The sequence below is a fragment of the Rhipicephalus microplus genome, chromosome 2 (genome assembly GCF_043290135.1).
Source record: "Rhipicephalus microplus isolate Deutch F79 chromosome 2, USDA_Rmic, whole genome shotgun sequence".
NCBI classification, from domain to species: domain Eukaryota; kingdom Metazoa; phylum Arthropoda; class Arachnida; order Ixodida; family Ixodidae; genus Rhipicephalus; species Rhipicephalus microplus.
In genome coordinates, this window is record NC_134701.1 from 134,436,761 (window position 1) to 134,454,303 (window position 17,543).

The 17,543-nt window shown below is 46.1% G+C and overlaps 1 long non-coding RNA gene across 1 annotated transcript in view; it reads right to left on the minus strand.

Annotated features, from left to right (window-relative positions):
• LOC142786314 (uncharacterized) overlaps positions 1-17,332 on the minus strand; it is a 70,452-nt gene extending 53,120 nt beyond the window's left edge. Inside the window, exon 1 of the long non-coding RNA XR_012889003.1 lies at positions 17,066-17,332. This is a non-coding gene — a long non-coding RNA (uncharacterized LOC142786314). The remainder of the gene's footprint in view (positions 1-17,065) is intronic.
• Between the last annotated feature and the right edge of the window lie 211 nt (positions 17,333-17,543).

A 17,543-nucleotide genomic window follows, 5' to 3' on the forward strand; every position in this document is an offset into this window, starting at 1 on the left:
GAAGGAAAGAAGCAAAAACGTAATCCGCGACCTCGGCACCAGCGGCTACACAGAGGCATTTCTTCGTAGAACACTGTGTATAAGAAAAGACACGGGAAACACGACACCAATGGCGCCGCAACGACGCCACGTGTTGACCAAACTTGAGCTCACGGAACAGGGAACGAAGCACAATGGCAGAACACTGCGAGACCACTCGCAACATATTTGCGTCATGCATACCAGTCCCGACGGCATGGTGTACAGCTCGTTGGGTTGTATTGTAGTCTTTCTGAATTCCTTGAAGTGCACAAAGAGCGCGAAAGGTTGGGTACAAGGAACTTGAACATAGAAAACGACTTTGCCATCAAGCCTTTTGCAGTGTGTACTGGACGAACGCAGCGACGGGTGACGAAGGACAGGAATTCAGTTCTTATGCGCTTCAGAAATGACTATGAATGGAAAAGTTTTTGAATGGGAATGAAAAAAAAAATCATCAAAAACATGGGTGTTGCTATGTCGGTGCAACAGAACTGCAAGCCTGTTGGAAAAAGATGGCAGCAATATCTCCTAAAGAGACTGGAGAATTAAAAGCCTCTCTGATTGCCGAGAAGTAACAGAATTCTTCAATCACGTTACAGCTTGAATAAATTGATTTCCACGGGTGATGAAGGATCACGTATGGCATGAACGGTGCGTTTCTGCCTCCTTCCTTCTTGAAATATGGCCGCGACAATTTTCATGGTAACCTAAATACGCAGCCACTGTTTAATTGGTAGCAAATGACATGACAAAACCCATGATCTGTGCCATCGCTACATTTTAACAAAACTTGAAATCCTGCCAGATGGCGCATTGCTATCGGGAAATTTCGAGCGCTAACTAATGCCTTCACGCGACGTTCACAAGCACCCGTCCTGTCTCTCTCATTCTTGTTAGCGCCTTGTTTGGCGCTCACAACTTTCCAGATCGCCACATTTATTCAAAAAGAAATTGAAGTGGCATCTCAGGGCACAAGCAGTTCAACGAAATAGAGAGAGAGAACGGGCGCTCGATTGCTCGCGAATCGTGCTGTTTTCTCGTCTTTGAAGCCACATTAATAATGAATCCGGAGCTTAGCTCTTATTCTCCGTCGATTAGGTACATAATCATAGATCAAGCTCAGTGTGGATTCCGATGGCATGTAATAAAGGTGACCTGGAGTGGCACATGTGTCACAACATGCTGCAAAACCCAATTCCATGCCTTCGTACCGTCATGCTCGTTTAATACGAACGTTTGTAGATTGGACTACAGAAACAACATGAAAAGACCGAGAAATACTTAATTCTTCCGTTCGTTAGTAATGTACTTCGTTATGCGTTTTTCTGTTCTCTGGGAGCATATCACGAGAGTTGTGTAGCATGAATCAACATAAATTGCTGTTTCTATTTCACCACAGTCGTTGAACGGTGTACTCTATAAACGCATCATCTACCATAAACTTCGTGCCAGCACAATGCATAAAATTCTCAATTATCTCGCCAAAAAAAAAAAACGCGGATTTCACTGAAAGAAACTTGTAAACCTCGTTAGATATTCAAACGTCAAATTTAGAAATAGCACTGCCATGAACGAGATTAACTCCATGGCCAAATTTCACTGCAAAAAGCGCTTGAATAACTGCACCTTGCAGGTATGCAATATACATTGCATGAGGTTTTAGAAGTGTGGTGACATTATTAGTTAAGGTTACATTGTTTTAGCGTTGAATTAGCTTTTTAGTCACGTTTACTGTGCTTTTAAAGTTAATATTTCACCTCATCGGTAATTTAGTGACGTCATTTCATTTCCACATATTTAAATGAGAGTTATGAATAGTTGATATCCAAGCATTTTTTTAAAGATATGTGACTGGTGTTTATCAAAGGACCAACCCTAGAACGAGTGCCGGGGAGGGGAGGGGGGAGATATGAACAGTTTATAATTTGAAAAATAAAATTTTCGGTTTTACAAGCCAGAACGTCAATACGACACCAAGGCACGCCATAGTGGGAGGTTTTAAATATTCGAAACCATAGGTCGGCAAAATAAATAGAGCCTATACATAGACTCTCTCAGTAAATAGGCTTTTATCTTAGGACTCAATATAGGGCCCAGCCTATAGCTGAAATTTCAGTGACATATAGGTCACCAAAAATATTTTTCTCTCGAAAGAATTTTCGCGATAGACTGATTTCAATGGAGTAAATCAGCCCAACTTTTTTTTTTCGAATACACCTGAGATAGTCGACAACACGTTTAGGACGTTTGGCGGGGAACGACCGATCAAACTTTACGTCGATACCTATCACTTTTCGTCTCCACTGTCTCTTTCTAAGTTCATGTTCTTCCTTTCTTGACATTCAACTTCACAGTATTTTAACAAATCCGCATCATATTGGTTCTATAGAAGAAAATAGCTTGTGGTATACGCATCTTAAACAAAACTTGGCCGTGCACTTACGCCCCATCTCACTGTTTTGTATCAATCATTTCACCGTTCTCATTTCACTTACGGTATTGCCGCGTGGTTGCGACGTCAAAGAAGATGGTACGTGGGTTGCTCAAGACGACACTTTTTATTGAGTGAACATGTGCATAGGAAAGTGCAAAGTGCTCGAAATTCGTGCTTTACACAGATAGCGGTAATCAGAGCATTGGTCGTTGGTAATATGATCTGCGCGAAGGTACGTCGCCATTTATACACGTAGCATCCATATCGTAGGTGTCTCAAGCTTATCAGAAAATTCTAAAATAATCTAGAGTGTTCGAAAAGCAGCCAAGCGTCCTTTGCGCAAGGCAACTGATTAATATGTGGTGTTTAACGTTTCAAAACCACCACATGATTATGAGAGATGCCGTAGTGGAGGACTCCAGAAATTTTGACAACCTGGGTTTCTTTAACATGCACCCAAATCGCAGCACATAGGCCTACAGCATTTTCGCCTCTATCGAAAATAAAGCAGCCGCAGGTGGGACTTGATCCCGCGACCTGCGGGTCAGCAGCCGAGTACCTTAGCTACTGAACCACTACGGCTGTTCCTTTGCGCAAGACTGTGACATAAAAATACAAGCGAGCATGGCAGTACAATAATGTTGCGATAAAATTTCAGCAGATGCAACATGTTTCACTGTGGATGCCATTTTCATACAGAACCGTCATCGGGTGGCCACGCGTTGCACGGTGGATCGACGTCTTTGGGTATTTTGAGAAGGCTAAGTTTCTACCTAAAACATACCGCGTGACGACCGCACTGACGTTGACTGTAAACTTTAGCGAAACGAAGTGCACGCTTTGGTGGGATGATATGCATATCATTAAGAAACTGTTGTGTATTCCTCAAAGGTCTAGATCCTCAATGGTCGAGCAACCCTTCTGGATGAAAGGAATATATCCATGTAATGTTTACAGCCAGCCTGTAGACCGCAACAACTAACGGTGTGGGCCGACATCACTCCTGTAAGTCTATTTAGTGATGTATCCGTTACAGTAAAAAGTAACTAAATACCTCACTAGTTACTCAAATAAGAAAAAGGGGAACGTTTCACGGCTCCACGTTATATAGATACATAAAAAAGGTAACGCATTACCGTTACCGTAACCGAAAAAAACAGAACGAATGTTACCTCTGCCGTAGCTCCGGAGTCATCAGTTTTAATCAATGTGTCTTTGCTGCAGAAACCCACAATGATAATTTTAAATCTCAAATTTATGTTTCACACATACTAACCCAAGCAAGGATTATACTCAAAATGTTCAATTAACGAGAAATATTTGTACACATGTACTGAACCTTAGCAATGTCATATAGAAGCTTAATGATGCCTGCATATGTGATGGCTTCTGACTCTGCAGTGACACAGGATGAAACCATTTTTTTTTTCATTGGAGCATTATACACAAAGTGAGGTCCAATAATCCATGGTATTCATGAAGAAACTATCACTGAATTCTCAAGAAATTTACAAATATCGGCCTTTTCTTGTTCCTTCAGCACCTCCACTAAAGCAAGTCGAAATCGCCACTGTTGGATCTAGCCACCGGAATGGCCCGCCGCGCGCCAGTAGGCAATCACGGAGGCCTACGGAGGCCTACATTGGTGCCTTTTAATTAGGGGGGGGGGGGATCGGGAGATGTCGTGGGGAAAAGGGGGGGGGGGGACACTTACAAGTTTGTGACTCCAGATGTGCCTTGCAGAGACCTAAGTCTAGAAAAATCACGTCTTGCAACACACATCTTGCAATAGCAGCCTTTTTTTAATATGTTGCAGGTTTTATTTTTGTTTATATAAGAATTCAAATCATGCCTAGAAATCAAATATACAAAAAAAACAAATGTTCCCAGCATTCGTAAATGCATTGTTCTTTTGTGTCTTTTCCGGAAGAAGTCGAGAGTGGCAGTTGCTATTTCGATTTCTCACACATCTGATGGGTATTTAGCACGGGAACACGCTACAAAAAAGCATTGAAAAGTTGAATGTTTTATACATACTTATCAAGCATTCTTATTTGTGACGTTTGTAAGAGAAATTTAATGGGGCCCACTTGCAAGGGGTGTTCTCCTCCCCTGACCAAACACCAAGGGGTCGGGGAGTCAACGTTCTCTGCAGGCGTGGTCAACGGACGCCCAGCTCGTGACCAGTATGGGCTGTCTATCTGAGCAAATATTGCATTTGCTCTCATCTGCACATATGACCATCAACAGGTTTTTGTCTTGGGGGGATGCAAACCCTTCTTTCAACTTGCATCACGACTGAGGGAGTAGGTCGTGTTGGTGTCCCTAAAGTGGGTAGCAAGTGCTGGTGGAGCTTGAAGGGTTCAAGTGTCCTTTTTGCACCACCCGCCTCGCCCACGCCCATGTCTACACTTCATTCATTGAACACCACGCTGAGAACTAGTTGAATAAATGCGCAGATTTGTTTCCTTCCGCATCCTATACCGCTGCATAAAAGATTCTCACATTGCGAAAAGTAGGTATTTTGATTCGTTTGAAGGAAAGTTACATTCAAAGCATGACAGATACTCAAAAAAGCGGTTTCATGCAATCGCAATAAGAAAACTTGAAGCAAAGGTGCTTCTTCTTTTGTGCAGCGTACAATGTAAAAGTAATATCAGATCCGGAAAAAGCGAAATGAGTGACGTGCGTCACTGCTTGCTCATTGTTCAATGAAAAAAGGTTTCATGAAGTATGACGTTGCCAATAACAACAACAACTAAAACAACATCTTAAATTAAAAAAAGGCAAAGTGCTGCACATTTACCGTAGAACATGGATATAGATTGAAATACGCGTTATTTTTTCATGTAAGCGAATTAAAAACTATTTTACGAAACGCTTTGCATTCATCGGGATGTCGACACATCTGTGTAGTGTCATTTATGCTATTTGGAATAATATTCCTGAATTTCAACTAATTCAGTAACCTGTGGCGGAAGAGCCTTTTGAATTTTCAGTTTCGGTTTCTGCGCCGCCGACGCCGCCGCCGCCGACGAAAATTGGCCGCACGCCGCCGCCGATGAAAAAACCGGCGTGCGCCGACAACGCCGCCGCCGCCGACTCTGGACGACCCCCACGCCGCCGCCGGTCGAAATCGCCTCGGCGCACACCTCTATCTAGAGACAGGGAGGGCAAAATAGACTTTAGGCGGGTAGAATTAACTAGACGAAGGTTGTCTGATTGGTGGCTAAAGTCAAAGCACGAGTCAAAATTAAACCCTTCACTGCAAAGTACCAGTCCTCAACTTTACTATTTAAAGGCAAAAAAGGGATAATTCTAGTGGTTAGTTCACTAAATATTATGGCTAGGTGGCGTTAGCCGCCGCCCGATCTAAAGGGTACAGCCACATCCATCCATCGTCTATGGCTGCGTGGACGCATGGTCCCAGCGATTTAGTGACGCATGTGCTTGGGGTACCGCTGCCCCAACGTCCTGGGAACGCAAGCCGCTTGGGTACCCAGCACTAAAACTCTTTACTGACCAAGGTACTAGAGAGTTTTAGTGCTGGGTACGCAAGCTCTTGGGGCGTTGCGGGCGCGTGGCGTTGCGTACCCAACGCATACCCAACTGGAATGCCTTATAGAGGCGCGCACGCAAACGCAAGCCGCACAAAGGTCACACGCGCTCGCAGCGCCATAGCGTCCTAATTGTCGCGTAAGTATTATTTATCATGTTTACGATTTAAAGTGTTAAATTAAACTTACATAGTCACATGAAATAAACTAATTTTAATAAATCATTTTTAAATAATATGACAGTTATCAACACGGAAAAAAAAACTTTTTCGTATGCGCCACACTTGCGGCTGAATCCGGCACCGTCGATGCCGAGCAATCCAGACGGCCGGTCGTAGTCCAACAAGCACGACGACAGAGCAACAGTGTAACGTGTAACTTTGTGTAACTTGTAGCTTGTACGTATACTTCTTTACGTTAACGTGTTACTGGATACCAGTTTGCGTTTACCGTCCTACCGGAACGTGCCTCTACCCAACGTTTCTAGAACTAGGTAAGTTGCCAAACTGAGCGATGTTGCGCGGCGCTGCCGCTGCCAGCGACAAATGGGGCGCTACTGTCGCATCCGGATTCACTCACTGCATGCTCGCTTGTGTCACACCCGTAACCTCCGTCGGCTGTGCATGTTGCAGTACGTCGATATTCATGGATGCTTGTTTCTGCGTTAACAGTTTTGTGCTTCAGCGTGCCCTGTTCTGCTTTGTATGTGTTGCGTGTTTTCATCATGCCCAGATGTTGCGTTCCTGGCTGTACGAGTGGCTACAGGAAATGAGAGACACCACGACATTTTTTTTTTTGTGCCCCGCGTGTACTTGACCAGTGAGAGGCATGGGACCACGCTATTCCTCGTGCGGATTAGAAAACGCCCAGCACATCACGTGTGTGTGACATGCACTTTCTTGTGGAGGGCATCCTGAAAACTTTCACGCACATCATCAAGAGTAAGAAGGTACAAATCGCCAGAAGAAAGTGGGACCTCGTCGAAGGATGCGTTCCGCTGATAATCCCAAATTCGCCCACTTACTTTTTAAAAGCCGCATAAAGAAGTGAAAGCTGCCCGATAGGAGCGGGGTACTTTCCAGAATATTATCGGCAAAAACGAATAGACTATCTCTGAGCACTGAGCTCGAAGACAGTGAAATAAGTCCCGACTTGCCGTCAATGAGTGGCGTCATTTCGCTTCAAGACATAAAAAACGTTTGTTTGCTTGCTGCATGCTGGCGGAAAGTTGTTGAGAATAAGACGTGGTGTTTCTAGTGCTCAAAGAAGAAAAAAGAGCGCTATTTGTGGAGAAATGCGTTGTCGTCGCAGATGACATGACAGTCACCATTAGTCGCCGTCATCATCGCGTAGGCAAGTCGCCCGGCAATACAGATACCATCACCCAATTGGCCGAACTTCACGAGGCTGAAAGTGTGTTCATTCTGTCCCAATGCGTCAGCAGGCAACCTCGTGAGTAATGACACAGTCCCTTAATACCGTTCTGGTCACGAAACTTCTCCGTCACTCTATGGGAGAGCTTGATATGGTGCCAAGAGCGGCCGCTACGCGGCGCAAGCCGTCCTAGGGGGGCCATCGCCCCGCTGCGCCCGGCGGAACGCACTGGCCGCGGCGGCATCCCGAAGGCGTTGTGTGGTGGCAGCTCGCGGTTTCTGCATCAGCGAAACGTGAACTTCATGTGCCAGTGCACCGTGCTCAAGGTGGACGGCATAAAAATTCGAATGAACAATGCCTAAGACGTGCTGTGTGACGGGTTGCAGCTCCGGATACCGAAGCAATAAAGAAAAGGCGTCGCTCTTCTGTTTCCCAAGTAGCGCCGAACTCCGAGAGAAATGGAAGCGAGCTATACCGCGGTTGGAAACTGGCGGTTTCAGCTTCGAAAGTAAGAACGTTCGGGTGTGCGAAAAGCATTTTGATGCTAGCGACGTTGTGAGAACCGACGAGCACATCGTGAACGGGGTGGTCGTGTCGCTTCAGCGAGTGCAGCTCGCTGAAGCGACATTAACAGCTGCACTCTGCTGAGGCAGAGTGCAGCTGTTAATGAAACGAAATACACATTGTACAGTAGAGTCACAGATTGTGTAACATTGCTCAGAACAGCTGCAATAGTTTCTAGTGCTTTTCTTCTCCTAAGTGTTGTTCTCAGTGTATTTTGTGTAAATAAATGTTTTCCAACTTTCTCCCCATTACATGCACCATATGTGAATCTCCCAATTATAAGTACACACCTGACTACTAGGCGGCGTATCATTAGCACCAAGTTTAAGATTTATTGCATGTCTTAAATCATAACCGCCCTTCCCCCCCTCCAGCCCAAAAAATAAAAACAAATGTGTGATGAGGTACCTCGGTAGAGGCAGAGGCGGCCAAGCGGCTAGCACTGGCATCAAAAGGAACTTCCAGATTAGGCTGCTGTACTTCCGTTCCCGGAGAAATCATGGGTTGTCGGCCGGTAAATAATAATGCCCTAAACAGTAAACACAAGGAAACGTCAAGCGGCGGGTGTCCCATGTAAACTGCGTGGAAAGAAGTGATCAATCAAATGCTGGGCACGTTTAGAGCGGTGGCGAAAGCCCTCGGCATCGAAAGTCCCCACGTCAAAAAAGCGATCGGCGCTCACAAACGTGTGCCCAAAACAACTGCGCATTTGGGTATAAACTCAATTGAAAGGTCTGGAATAAAACTTCTGGCTCAACCATTCAGTTCATTTGAATACTTGGGTAGTAGCGCGCGAGAGGCGAGCCGGATATAAACCAATGTGATTGCTCCTGTACTACCCAGTCGTGTTTCATTTCGTTCACCTTCCTCCCCCTATTAGCGACCCTACTAGAATATAAAGCTCACCTACCGCATAAACATAATCGCCCTTTGGCCGGGCGCAAATACAAACATGTTGTCGAGCAGATCAAGCAGTAGCTGCTCGCATCAAGAGCATGGAGCATAAGCATTGTCTTTCAACACTTGCGAGCTATAGCTCGCAAGTACCGCTTCGAGGCATCGTAAGTATGCGTATAATTGGGCTATGAGACAATTATTGACGCAATGCGTTATCGCGCGGTGTGAGAACACTTTTAATGCGCTGCTGTTTATAAGGTGGGCCCGCACTTCCAAGTAAACTACGCGTGCGTTTCAAAGTAAACAGCTCTCATTCGTCGTCGACACTGGATCCCGTTTCAACTTATTTATCTGGTGGCATTGATGCGTTCAGAGACGCTTAAAAAAAGGTAACAGGAAGAACAGCACGCACATAATCGCGTCGAAACGTCGGCCGCAGTGCGCATACAAGCCCAGCAGTGGCGGCGGCTTGTGGCCCCCATACGACGGGTGGCGCCTCTAGCGACAGATTTTGTCCCTATATCAACCTTCGGGCGGAGTTTCGTGACCAGAAAAGCATTGAAGGACTCTGGTAATGACTACGAAGTGCTCACCGATGCCCCAAAGTGCGGTCCCTGCTCGAAGCTTTGACAGCAGCTGTGTTAACAGGTTTCATTAGAGGAACTCCAGAAGCAGCAGAGGGAAGACGTGCTCAAGAAAAAGGCCACACGCGCAGCTTTTAGACGGTCTATGTTGCTAAAGAATAATACTTACATGAAAAAAAAAGCTGACTACGTAACCAGACAAAAGCCACGCGATTGCGCCACATAGTTGTAATTTATTTTCAGGCACGAAAAACACAGTCACAAGAGAGGATATAAGACATTGTAATTGGGTTTTTCGCGTCTAAAATCAATTGTGAATGTACACCAACTAGCAACTAATGGACATACTCGTATGTTATGCTATATATATCAAGCATCGTTTATCGTGGGCAGTTCAGAAAGCCTAAACTATACTGTATTTGCCTTACACCGCTAAATATTACGCAGTATTAAGTTTCTGCGGCAACACAACGAATCCCGATAATATACTGTTGGCAAAACTCTTTCAGAATGGCCGCCCCGGCGTCTTGCCACGACGACTACGAGTTTTCGTCTGCTAGCGGAAGCTTGTTGCTCCGCCAGCGCCACCAAACCGGAAGCTGTACCGGCGCCGTGTGACGAGTAGTCTAACGCGGGCAGTTTTGCAACTTACCTATTCTAGAAACGTTGCCTCTACCAACGTTTTGAGCTCATCACACGTAAATATGTATGCCTTTACGTTTTCGCAAACCATAAATGGTGATGCTAACTGCATTCAAACTGCATTTAACTTACGTAGGAATTAATCACCGTTGCTGCAAAATCACGAGACTTTTTTATTGCAAAAAGGTGAAAAATACAATGTTGCTGTTACGATAGTGTCGACATCTTGTAAAGCTTCGTGCAACCACAGTCATGAACATGTTGGCTTACGCGTAATGTTTTTGATGTGAAAATGAATAAAAACGTTACTAATTTGTAATAAGGCCGCTGCACGGTTTTCGCACCAGACGTACAATGCACACTGTTTCTGCAATAACAATGTTGTCAATGTCTGGCTCACTACGACCGCGCTTGATGGCGCCACCTATTTATCTCGTCGGAGGGCTGGCATACTTTTAGTTTTTACGTTCCCGGCCATTCTAGCTTTGGTAATCTGGCTGAAACAATGTAATCGCTATGTGTGCTCGCACTTTGACTTATGTTAACTAGACGGCTAGAGTATCCGCAGTGCGGATACCGTCAGTTGCTGCGAAGGTGGACCTTACAAGGTGGCCGATCCATGCTGTCCGAGATTTGGTGCCATTGTGCCATGATACTTGTATAGTGGCTATCCACTATAATATTTGTGCTTAAAACTTATAAGTGATAGTGGTGGCGCTGGCCAGCCTAGGCTTTGCTCACCGTGAAGGTGAGTGACATCACGGGTAACATGATGCTCCAGGGCAGCTTATCTCCGCTAGGAGGCCAGTGGTGGCAGCGTTGTTTATGGCCGCGCGGACGGATCACCCCAACGATCTTGCGACGCATCTGTTTGGGGTTTCGCGCATGCGCAATACCGCCGCCCCAACGTCCTGGGTACGCAAGCCACTTGGGTACCCAGCACTAAAACTCCCTACTTACGAGGCACTGGGGATTGTGTGCAGAAGCGACACAGAGCCACCCGCAGGTGATGGAGCGGCTGGTGCAGGCAACTATGCAGCATTCCGCACCACCGAAACAAAGCTAACGCAGTGATGGCTTGCAACGTTTTAACAGTGATTTACGTGGACGAAAATAGAAGGTGTGCACACAGAGTATACGAACTGATGCGGGGTGCGTGCGCTTGTGGATGTTTTATTTTTTAGTTTTTAGGTGCATTTGTTTTTTTTGTCTGGCCAGGACAACCTAATTCTGCCCGTTTGATACGAAAGCATCGTCTCAAATATTCATCATCATCAAGTGGGGAAGAATGAAAATATAACCAAAAGTAAATTATACGTTTCGTCAAATAAATAAAACAAGCTGATGATGACGGTGGCCACAATTATGGTTACGATGAAATTTGTACCCAAGGTAATTTCAATCATTATTGCACTTTCGCCATTTCATAATTTCGACAACATGAAACTCGTTGTATATGTTTTCTTTTGTTTCTTTATTATATCGCACAGAATACAGTACGAAATTATGGTCATCTTGTACTTCGTGTAATTTTATTTCTGCCCGTTCACAGCAGGTTATTATGATTACGGATGCGCTTAGCTCAGAAACAAACTTAGAAAGCTGTCAGAAGAAGCTTACGAGAATTTTATTGCAATCACTATCCAGTCTTACAGCACGATGACATCGAGCACGTAGTTGCCACTACATTCCAGAAAGCTGAAAAATGTATCACTCCAACACTCACTCGTAAAATTCAACGTGCTCGTAGCGACATCGCTGTCAAAGGAGTGTAATTTACGAACTATTGCAAACAAAAATACTGCAAATACATTTCCAGTGCCCCGGAAATGTCGACCACCTGAGGTTCCTTCAATGAGAATCTAAGTCAAAGTACACGAGCCTCGAATATTTTCGCCTCCATCGAAAATGCGGCGGCCGCTGCCGGGATTCGGTCTCGCGACCTTCTTGATAGCAGTCGAGTGTCATAACGACTAGATCACCGCGATGGGGCATCAAATAAACGAGAACACACCGCCAAACTCAAGACGCTACTAACGACTGACAAAGCTGCATTCGCACAACAAGCTCACCAAAACAATCAGCTAAAGGCAACTCTGCATCAAGGTGAAAACAAAAACAAAAAACTGACGCAGGAATGGCAATGAAGTATTGTTCGTCGGCACAAACACCCTCCCAAACTTCGATGTGCTGCACAAAGAGAGACAACAATTGTGAACAATTGTGAAGCAAAAACATTCAAAAGGCGTTCACCTTCGTGAAAGACTACGAACTGATTTAAAAGCCCCCGGATCTAATTAGCAGCACAGGAAGGGATGATTTGACCTTTGGATTGAGAGCCAATATGTCGGGAAGCTTGTTCGATTTGAACTGTATGCGTCAGGATATATTTTACATATACGCGCACGCAATCTCTGCAGTCATAGCCTAAACAAACGGCAAAGCTCCAACTCATCGTCAAACCACACAGAAAACAGGTACGACGTTAAAACAAAAACCCGCACCTATAATGAATCCAGGATGTCGCCCACCTTCAGATATTTCCTGATGTGCATCCAACAGTCATGATTCAGGTCGACCAATTGCTTCTTACCATCGGCGCGTTTGTCACAAACCACACTGCACTTCACGACTCCTGCCAGACACATGAATTCATCCAAGTCGGAGAAGCTCTTAAGGCTTCTCGCAATCAGCGACACAGCCTCGTTTTCGTCTACCAGCGCCAGTTCCTGCACTTTCTCCACCAGTCCGGAGCTGAACTGCACCAGCTCGGCGGCGGCCGCACAGTATTTGTGCCTCTTCCCCAGGACGAAGTTGGCCCCGCGTGTCACTAATGATAAGTTGCGACGCACGACGTCCTCGACGGCGAAGAATTCGATGCAGTATTCCACACACCTGTATGCTTTGATGCTCAGAAGAGTGTAGCTGCTTGCGACGTCTGCAGACAGCTTCCGGATCAGCCGGTTTGACGACCCGTGGCTGCACGGGAAGGAAGACAGATGGCATAGCGACCTACTTGAATGAAGGATGCCCACCATCATATTAATTTCGGTGTCGTCAAAGCAGATACCATCAATTGACAGCCTTCGTATGAGCTTGTTGTTGGACAATGCCTTTAACAACGTCCTGTGAGGCCTTTTGAGAGGGTCGGTGATGTCCCGTGCCGTATTGCGGAAGAATGTGAGATCCACCTCCCTAAGCGCCGTCGTGTTCGCGAAGTACTCAGCAATGAAGATGCTCAACTGGCTATCCAACGACTCCGCGGCAATACTGAGACAAAGCAACTTCACGTGGCTGCATGTCGGCAGCAGGTACACTGTGCTGTGCAGTGATTGGGTTTCGAAAGGTACACAGCACGCTACGCTGATGCAGGTAAGCTCAGTGCACTCTAGGAGCTCCGAACCAGTATCCAGGTGACGGGGCTTCACGATGGAAAAACGCTCCGGCACTCCGGTATCCTGCAGGGCACGGCAGATATTGGTCATATCGTCGTCACTTGTGGCCTGCAAGATGACTTTTTTCAGTGAAGAGTTCTGAGCGAGCGCCTTGAATAAGTGACTATAATCAGCCGGCTTGATGATCCCCGACCACTTCAGGTGAAGCTCTCTCAGCGTCTTGTTATTTTTAAGCGCCACCAACCACAAAGACTCGCTCCGGATGGAATATAGCTCGGCTTCCACGTTGGAGTAGAGCAGAGACGGACAACTAATACCTGAGCAATCAACCATGCGGAAGCGCCTGAGAGTCTTGTTCACGACTAGCATGTCGGTGATGACGCGATTGCTCTGGACATTCAAAAGCAGACCAATCAGGTTCAGCTCGAATAGGGTGGTGTTATGGGACAGCGCCCCCATTGTCGGACGAAGATCGGCGAATCCAGTGAGAAACGATGAAGTCACAGTCAGCGTACGAAGTGTCTTGTTCCATCTGATGTAGCCAGAGAACATCATGCCACACTGAGACGAGTCTAGACTCAGCAGACTTGCGTTGACAGACAGCGTTGTGATTGTAGTGTTCCGTTTGAGTCCGTGAATGACGATGACCGCGTGTTCACTCTCCAATTCCTGGTCGGTTATGATGAGCGTAGTCAGCGACCGGGTGGTTGTCAGGAAATCCGAAAAGGCCTCCACGGATGCGCGGTCGAAAGGCACGTGACCGAGCTCGAGATCTCGCAGCTGAGTGAGATGCGGCAGCGCCTCAGCGAAGCTCTGCGACTGCCTGATAGCTGAGTGTCGCAGGCTCAACTTCAGCTTTCTAAGGCTCAGACTTTTGCGAAGTGCCTCACGTATGAGTTCGTGGTGGTCCTCCATCATGTCGGCATTCATTTCCACCACACAGAAACAGCGGTGATGAGTCAACAAATGTTGCAGGAGCATGACGGCGTTCTTCTGCAGTTCTTTCAGGAATGGGTGGCTCACGTCTCGCAGCTTGACGAGAGACAGCTTGCCTGGGGAAAGTTCCTTCAATTGCATGCCAACCCGCCAGAATAATTCGTTCCACACGGGGAGGTCTCCGAAGATGTTGCATAGATGACCCTCGCGGCTCGAGCACGGGGCCCTGTCGGTAGGCATGAAGCGGAAGAAGCAATATTTCTCCAAGGTCATTTTTTTGCAGTGCTCACTCATTTTTTTTCTCGTGAACCACCACGATTGAAGAGGAATGAGAATCTGATGTACACAAGGATGAAGGATACTAAGTCTGATGGCACCTAGTAAACATTCGATACCACAGCACAGCACAGTCGAGCCGGCCGCCCACTGTCAAGGTTTTGCAGCAATGGTGGTGGTCGTTAAAAGAAGGCGCCTAGCCGGATTGTGAGCGCGGTGCAGTGCCTACAGCAATGAATGACAGACGGAAAGGAGAGGTTGAGGAAGAGAGAGCTGGTCTTGCAGTGGGTGGCTCTGAAAAGGCGGTTGCTCCGCGCATGCGCCGCACGGTTTCTGCAGGCGCGCTTGAAGCAAGGCATGCATTCGCCCTCGCCACTTCCAATTTCAGCCGTCTCTCTCTTGTTTTTCTCTCCCACAGACTAGACTTACGAGTTCCGTCCGCCACTGGCCACGCGCTTCTCCCCTTCACGATTTAGAAGTTCTTTTCTTTCTCTTTTTTGTATATAGATACATTTTCTCTCCTTTCTCACTGCCTCTTTTATTCCCATCCCCCGCGAGCGTTTTCACTGAGACCATTATCGTACATTCGTCCCCCATTTCCCTACGTTTCTCCTCCAACAATCTTCTTTCTTTCTTTCCTTTTTTTTTATTGAAGATTCATCACGACTTCCATACGTTCTGTTCAAACACTACCTGCTTCGCTCCGAATGTAATACCCTGACCATGTTCCAGCCAACGTGCTAAATTCTAGAGCTTACTTCTTCAAAAAAAAGTGGGCCGGACTGACGAGTTTGGCAAAGTCTACTGCACCCATTGGTGGGTCGGGGGGATGCGGCATTATCGTGCACTGTGACACAGACAAACAGGCTGCCGTTGTACGTGGAAAAAGCTACGGGTAAAGCTACCGCAGAACTCTCCCTTTCTCACCATCTTGACTTCTCGGTGAACTATGCTCGCACTGCACGTGTTTTTGCTGGGTTTGTGTCTCGCGGTATGCGCGCAAAGCCTTCTTTCGTCCCTGGAGAAATCGTGGTGAAAGGGTAGGTTCGGTTCAGCCGTGTTGGCCGCGCACGCATTCTGCGATTTTTGTCGAGCTTGTCTACGTTGACTGAGAAAAGGGGCGTTTTTTTGTCGTAAAAGTAATGCTTCAGAAAAAATTACTTACAACCTTCTCTTTGTTACAATAGCCCAATAATGCACGTATCTGATCATTTCTGGCTGCTCGACAGAGGAAGAGAAATTATTATGGCAGCAAAGCTGAGAGGTTGACCAGAATCTGCTTTTTGGCCTTCTCTACAGTGTCACAAAATACAATAGCATACCGTTATTTACTTCTAGCTTGCTTCAATCCAGTGCGCAAATCCCGCCACTTCCATAGCGCTAATCGGTTGTCCTGCTTCATTGAATACTTTCTGTGTGGATTCAAAGTATACAATAATTCAATCTTTTTTCAAGGTAGCTTTCTACTTGATTGCCAAGCAATATGATTGGTGCAATTTTATGTCTGCCCTGTTGAGTGGCTGGTAGCACTGCAATGCGCACTGCTTCGTTTCAAGGGAATTTTACTTATGCCAAGGTTTGCATCAGATGATAACAATGTCGGATCACAAGTGCAATGTCACCTTTTACAGCTCTTTTTGAGAGCCCAATGATACGCGCAAAAGTTGCATGTGCATTTGGACCATGCATGTTTTCTGCAGCAGCGTGTTTCATTTCGGATGTGTTGCATGTAGCTCGGGCGAGTTAGTCATCCATCAACTTAGCTACTAGCTTTCTCTGTACGTCAGTGCAGTGTTTCTTTCATATAAGTACCGCGTTAACACAAGCTAAGCTTATTGCAATAATATCAATGTTTGATCACACGCGTTCGCTGATTTGAATATTACTTTGGTTATTTTAACCGCTCACTTGGCCAGCATCATAATAGGCAATACCCACTGGAATCGCGCGTGTTTATGATTACCCCAAGATTTCTCCCGGTTGATAATCGATCTGATTTCGCAAAATCAAGGAACATTTAATTGTCGCGTTGGTTTTTCTTCAAGCTCGTTTCCAAAGCGGCACTTGTATATCGACCACGGCTCTGGCGCATGCAAGTTTTCACTATTTGACGCGGTGAAATCATCATATCATCAAAAGGCACGGCGGGTTTGGGGGCTTTGGATTTATTTCGGCCACCTGTGGTTCTTTGAAGTTCACTTTGGTCTAAGTACATGAGTGTTAGTTCATTTCACTCCCATTGAAATGCAAGTGCCGTATGCGCGAATCGATGCCACGACATCGATCTTAGCAGCGCAATACCTCTGCCTGCCAAGCGATCACGGCGTGTTGTATGCAGAGCCAATAAAAACGCTCAGTGCAAACTTGCAGCTTAGTTCTGCTTACCTTGAGTGACGACGGGGAATGTGCCATCATCAGTTGAATAAACTTTTAGATGCGAAACGGCGGGCGGCCGGAGTGGTGACGTTTGGTGACGCGTCAACGAATTGCACTGCCACGTCGCCTATCCGAGTTGCATCAAACCAGCCAGATATTTTCGTAGCCACGTCGAACCGTCACATCACACAAAAAATATCGCCAAGAGCGTCAATAGGCAACATATAAGTTCTACTCACACACAATAAGCTCGCTCTTTGCATTCACGCATGTGGTTGCCGGCCTTTGTTAAAGATTGCAATCATTGTTGGTCGGCATAAAAAGAAGATGACTCGTTTCATCGTGGAGGCCGAACTGATTGACGCTCTTGACGATGTTTATATCAGCAAGCCTTCGATTGCATTGTCACCCAAGGAGCTGGGAGCTTAGACGCGATGATACATGGTTTTGTCTGTGATGTTTTCTTTTTTTTTCTTTTACGGAGATG